This window comes from Glandiceps talaboti, chromosome 6 (assembly GCF_964340395.1).
Source record: "Glandiceps talaboti chromosome 6, keGlaTala1.1, whole genome shotgun sequence".
Classification (NCBI taxonomy): Eukaryota; Metazoa; Hemichordata; class Enteropneusta; family Spengelidae; genus Glandiceps; species Glandiceps talaboti.
This window is the reverse complement of record NC_135554.1, coordinates 25,651,272-25,657,933: the sequence shown is the minus strand read 5'-3', so window position 1 is coordinate 25,657,933 and position 6,662 is coordinate 25,651,272.

The window sequence follows — 6,662 nt, the reverse complement described above, 5'->3', positions numbered from 1 at the left end:
AAAGTGGTCGTCAAAATAGACGTGAAGAGGAGAAGCGATCGACAGGAACTGGTTTTGACCAACCATTTATTGTACTTTATCTTAGAAGGTTTTCGAATGATAATTCCATATAATGTATGATGATCGTCTGATGACTTTGTGACGTCACTCGAAATTTGACAAATAAATATGTTGGAATCGGAAAAAATCACTCAAAATTTCGATAATTATTTGAGACTTTGAACGCTGGCTCAAAACTGTAGATTAACGTTTACGTAAAAGTCCGATATGTGCAGCGATGGACGTTTTACAGATACGTCATCGTAACACGTCAAATTATGGTTCAAAATTTGTCCATGTTAATCTTTCCCCGTTATTCTGCACAGTCAATGTCCTTGATTGAATACTGATTTTTTGTGTATTATACATCCGTTGGATTCACATTACTGCTGCCGTTTTACTTGTGTTACTCTTCAAACGATGGGACATGGTGCATGCCATAAACAAGTATGATTTTTGTTAATCAGTAAACGTTGGGACATGACGGCACCACCTTTCTGAAATTTTGCCCACATTGAAATACATTTGTATATTAGATAAGAAACAATTGTTCAAGGCTTGGGTGTGAATAACTTAAGGAGTCTGTAAATTAAGGATCCTGTAAATGGACCTGCTCCCGTTAGTTATCCTGGAAATGAAACAAAACACACCCCAATTCATCAAAAAATAATCTGAAAATGCACGGATTGGATAATCTATGGCTTCTGTTCTGAAAAGATGTTGTTTATATTAACGCCATGGTAATATTCGCTGAAGTAATTGGTTTATACAGTTCACTGAGAAATGTCTAGAAAGGGTCATTCCCCCTTCAAATGTTTCGTAATTCTGTTCTCGTATCTATCGAGTAAATATTGTCCCATCGTTTGACGAATCCTCTTTGTACTCTTTTGCCGATATAGTTATCGTCTCCGCACGGAGACATCTAGTTATCGTCTCCGCACGGAGACATGTTAAATGTAAATAAGTATATGTATTTCCATCATTCGAAATAAGACTCAATATTAAGTGATGTTGAGATGTAAATTGTATTTTGTTTGATTTGACAAAATCATTGATTTGTCTGTGGATTATTTTCACCATCAAATGTTCGGCTTGAAGGCAAGAGTTTAATACCAAATAGGTGTTGCAGCTTACTTCACCATGGCAACGATATGTACTAATGATGATAAGTTTAATATGTGATGATTCATTGCATTAGCTGTAACGACAACAGTGCAAAATGATGCTCTGGGAGATGATAATGATCTGCGCTGATCAGTTTGAAAGTTAACGTGTGAAGTTTACGAGTAATGGTGTGGTCTCAGACAGTAAAATCCACCGATTTGATACGTCAACTGAACATCTGAAAACTAAATGCCAAAGTCATTTGTCAAATGATAGGTGGCAAATGCAGTAGAATTTGAAAACAGAAAACCAAAGTCAACTGCATCGTCTTTTAATGAAAACCAATTTGTTTTCAAAATGATAAGCAAAAAAAATTGTAAAGCATGCAAAGTGTTAAAATACGATAAAAGAAAGCCACGTACACGTGCATGTGTTCATATAGCCGGATGTATGTGGTATATGGATCATACACATATAGTCAATCTCATACAAGACATAGAGGCTGAGTTTCTAGTCATACGTATAGTGTGTAAAGTAAACAAATAAATTGCATCAAATATTAAGACGTAACATGAAATAATTCATGGGGATTGTTTTGAATAAACGATTGTCTGTAGGCCCTTATATTAGTATGTGTAATTGTTGTATAAATTGCTATTTGGAAGTTAAATTTAGTATTCGAACTATACTGTCACGTGATAATCACATGGTTCATGTCGACTGGGTCTTCGATTAGGATACAAACAGATATTGCAGTTCACCTTAAATAACCCAAAACGTATGGTAATACAAAATGGTGTCATTTACAAGAGATTGCATTGAATGTGGACACCCAATATAGTTGGCACTTTTTGATAATACGAAGTAGCCACATTTAACAGACTAATATGTATTTGAGTGGAAGTCGATATTAACGAACCCAGCTGGCATCAAGTTCAGAAAGTGACACTATACATAATTGTTGTAGCTATACAAAATGCAATGTGCGACCTTGTTCTGTCTAGAAAGACAACGTGTCGATGTTGAATATTCGTGCTAGTCAATGTCATTTCAGTAGATGTATATTTTGTGCATGGGCATATGGGTTTTATCATAACAGACATTTAAGGTATCTTAGCGGTATCAAATAGGAAAACTGGCAAACCTGCCATGTTGAATGTTGCATCATGGGAAATGTGATAATGTATACTACTCAATTAGTACCGTAAACAATAATGTTACATTGTTTATAACCACGAATGATCAATTCATATTTAGCTTGACCAGTGTAGGAGGTTTATTTCATCGGTAACTCCAGATAAGATATTACGATAACCACAGATAATCCCATAGTCCTTTGCGTCTGAGCATGCTCAGTCTGGATTGCAAGTTCCCTATTAAATCCGTTGTTCCATAGGAAAATACTGATAATCATCGTAATATGACCGTTTACCTTACACATACCAAATTATACTCAGTATCGTATTGCAGTGTTTCATTTTTCAAACCTTCGATATCAATAGAGTGACCGTACTCTATAATTGTCGTAAAAACCATCGAACCTCTTTGCGGCAACGATTCAATACTCCGCCATTTGCGAGAGTGGAAAAATTGTATGGCTCGTAAATAATGTAGTCAGACTCTATAAATCTATTATAAAGAGAGAGTTGTAGACATTTGTTGAATGTGTCAGTTTTCAAAAGCACTTCACATAGAAAATCACGGACCAAGACAATAATGTTGAAAGTATAGGTAAACTTATTTAAGTACTTTTTGACTCCAATGCCCAAATCAAATTCATTGACCTAAATAAGGCATTGAGTTGACAGTGTGAATACTCCAAATCCCACATCATAGTAACTGTTGTAAACTTTTATACATCTTTGTGAAAAGTTTTCATGAAATAGACACCAATTTATGAATTTTCTGAAAAGTATGTATTTGAGCGGATCCCCAAATACAAAACAACTCTAAGAGTGTGTTGTTGATAATGTCGCAGTTTTCATTCACTCTTAGTTTGGATAAGTGATGAGGGGACCATCAAATTTGTTGATGATGACGTAATCGATCTAGTTTACACTAATGTGATTTTCTATCAAATGACAGGATTAGTCATGATCACGTGACCTGTCAATCAAACTGGCGAAATTTATGCGATGTGAACGCCATTTTGAATACAATGCAATTATTGTTGTCCTATGAAAACTTTCATTTGATATAATTCATATCAGGGGAGCTGTAGGTAGATTTAGTTCAGTATATCGGTAAAATTTTACCTAGTTACTTTTGGAATGTTCTAGTGGTATTGAATTTTGACTTTCAAGTCTTTGATATATCTTTATAGATTATGATGTATATGTACCTTCAATGACCTTTGACCGTCACAGAATTGGTTTTAATTTTTGGCGACAGTTGACCTATTTGCCGCCAACGAAATGTGAAGTTATTTCGATGACTCATTCATGATAATGTTTGCATTTTTGCCAGTTATTCCAAAATAATACTGCTTTCAAATCTGCAATTATAGTCTTGGAATTTGGCACATGCAGGAATTTCAGACAATGTTTTAGATTTTCAATTTTTTTCGGTTAAAAACCTTCATTTGCATATTGATGTATATTGTCATAGAGTGGTATGTCTGTTAGAGCAGAAGTATAAAGTGTTCTTTTAGTAAAAACGAAATAATTTCTTTGGTCGTTGATTTTGTACTCTTATATCATACAACTTGGTAACTACTCAGTATACAAACGAAAGTAAAGTGTTGATTTTCATTTAAGCTAGATACTGTCATTATACGAGGTTTGCATGAAAGAATAAACCAAATCCTAGAAGTTAATATGTATAAACAAGAGAAAAAATGTTACTGTATTACTTTGGTGTGTTAGTAAAAGGGTGTAAAGAGGGGCGATGTCTCGAATTGTACATTTTATCCACGACAACCTTGATATTAGTTAGTAGCAATAACCTTGACTTTGTAAAGTGTACATCAATGGTCTTATATTACGAGACCTCTGTAGATTGTTTGGTGAAATGCCTAGGGTAAAAATTGTGAATGAAAGTGCTGTCAGGAAATGTTTGTGTCAAATAGAAATGCAATGTGGAGTTGGAAAATCAAATTGCAGTTTGCCTTTCAGTGCTGTGACACGAGTTCCTGACACAGCTAAATGGTACATAGTCTGCTGATACATTTTCTTAATGGATTGCGAGGTCACTCACTAATACTTCTTAAAAGTACATATCAAGGCCTATGTAAATCATTCATAGTGGCAGGCTATAACTATTTTTGGATTTTGAGCAGCGGTAACTGAACTCAAGTTTGCCAACATTATAGATAATGTCGTCAAGTAGAACCGTTCAGTTAACAAAACTGTAATGACGTTTTAATATCTATTATCTGCCTCATGGAATGCTTCAACCGGAGATGTACTTCTCCCCCCCCCACCTTTCATACGAGAAACTTTTCCATTTCGGAGTAAGTTTTGCAACAATTTATACTCCACTTTACCTATGCTACATACCAGAATTCTGACGCCTTGCACGACTTACTCAAAGTACGACTGAAATGTAAAAGACTGACAAATACAACGCTTTCCTGCCAGCATTCTCAATCCATTACTTTGTTCTTCTGTCGTAGATTCTTTAAATAATGTATTAGTACTTGTACCGGTAGACCAGACCTGTTCATGAAATCAATATTAATTATGTAATGAAATAAATTTGAAATGTAGAAATGTGAATTTTTATATATAAATACAAAATGTAAATTTTGTGAATTATGTAATTATTAATGATCTAGTAAAAATTGTAAATAGTGTGATTCGCATTGTTTTGAATTCCCACAAAATGTATTTTAAAACCTTCAGAAAATTGTATATGTTTCCACGCACGTCGTAGAAAACGCATCTGGTAGAATTGTAACACAACGCAAGCATTCTATAAACGTTGTATTTTTGATCATTTTCACTGGTCATAATATGAGTCAAACCGTTTTGATATAATTACACAATGTATTACATCCTTTAAAGGACTCGCATATACATGTCAATGATATTCATTTTGTTTGGCAAAGATCTCACGACTATTCGCCCAGGTCCTTCGCGCTGGCTGTTAGAGTTAGCTAACATGAGCATGCGCGAAGGATCTCGGCCACGTCAATATATGGGTACTAGGAAAACACAAAATAACAGCTCCGTATTGGTCAGGCTTTATTCCGGATGCACTTGAAAGAGAGAAACTTACTTTATGTTTTGTGGAAAAGACAAATATTTGTATCAAATTGCGAATGATGTCATAACGGCAGAAAATTCATTGCTACTATCGGAGAGAAGCCATTTCATTAATACCATAAAAATTGGTCACTTTCTTCTCTTGTTCTGCTGTAGTTGAAATAGAAGAGATGTAGAGGAGATACTGAAACAATCTCTACATCAGTTACATCAACATAGTTGAAATGATTATTCAAAACAACTTCATATCAACAACATGTAAGCTTATCGTTACAAAATACATGGTTAATGTAAACTTTCAAGAAAACAACCCATCGATCGAGAATTGCTTTGTCCACAACTTTAGTAAAAACGTGAAGGTTTTTCAAGGATATGTTTATAACATTTTTGGTTGCTGTCGTCTGCGGTTACCATTGCATTTCCATGTGAAGTATAATGTACCGTTGTGTTAGTAAGGATAAGGTCATCGTTATCAGCTGTAACCATAGTAACCAGGTAATTTATGCAAAGTTGTGTTGTTTATTTTAAAGTACAATAAACGTTTAGTCGACAACAACAATGGCTTGTTTTTTTGTTTGTTTGTTTGTTTGTTTGTTTGTTTGTTTGTTTGTTTGTTTGTTTGTTTGGTATGGCGTCAGATTTGTAATATTTTCACCAATAATCAACACAGAATAAATGAATGGTCAAATAAACACACAAGTGCACAAACTTCACACATGTTTAGGTCTCCCCGGTGTGCTATTACAGTAACTGTAACAATGCTGTCCGTACATCTGTATCGATAATTTGAAATGTATTATTTCAATACAGCTATATTTAAAGGCCAAAGATTCAATCCCAGGTCCTTACAAAGATTAAATAGAATCATTTTTTGGTTCTAGACCAACTTTTCCAATATCTCTAGATCTGCCATACAACTGTGCCCAAATTTTAATTCTTATCCGAACTTGGCCTTTACAAATGTAGTAGTGATGTTATGTAACTATTCTGAGGGTGACCGTTCTGTCTTTCAACGAAAATTAACAAGGCCTATACTAGCAACCATTTTAAATCTAACCACTCAAAACTGCCGTCTATCTATAACTACTTCCACTGTTTAAATCTTATCTGAACGTTGTCATGGATGGTCTCCTGACCTATTCGTTTCTATCAGCATCAAAAGCTGTCATTCAAATTTCAAAACGAAACAAACGCTGTAACTCAAGACGATGGGAATAGAACGAGATTCGTGTGCATATTATCACTACGAAACTCAAACTATCGGCAAACTAAGACAGTAAGAAGGAAAAACAAAATGTTGTTACAGAGTTGCTG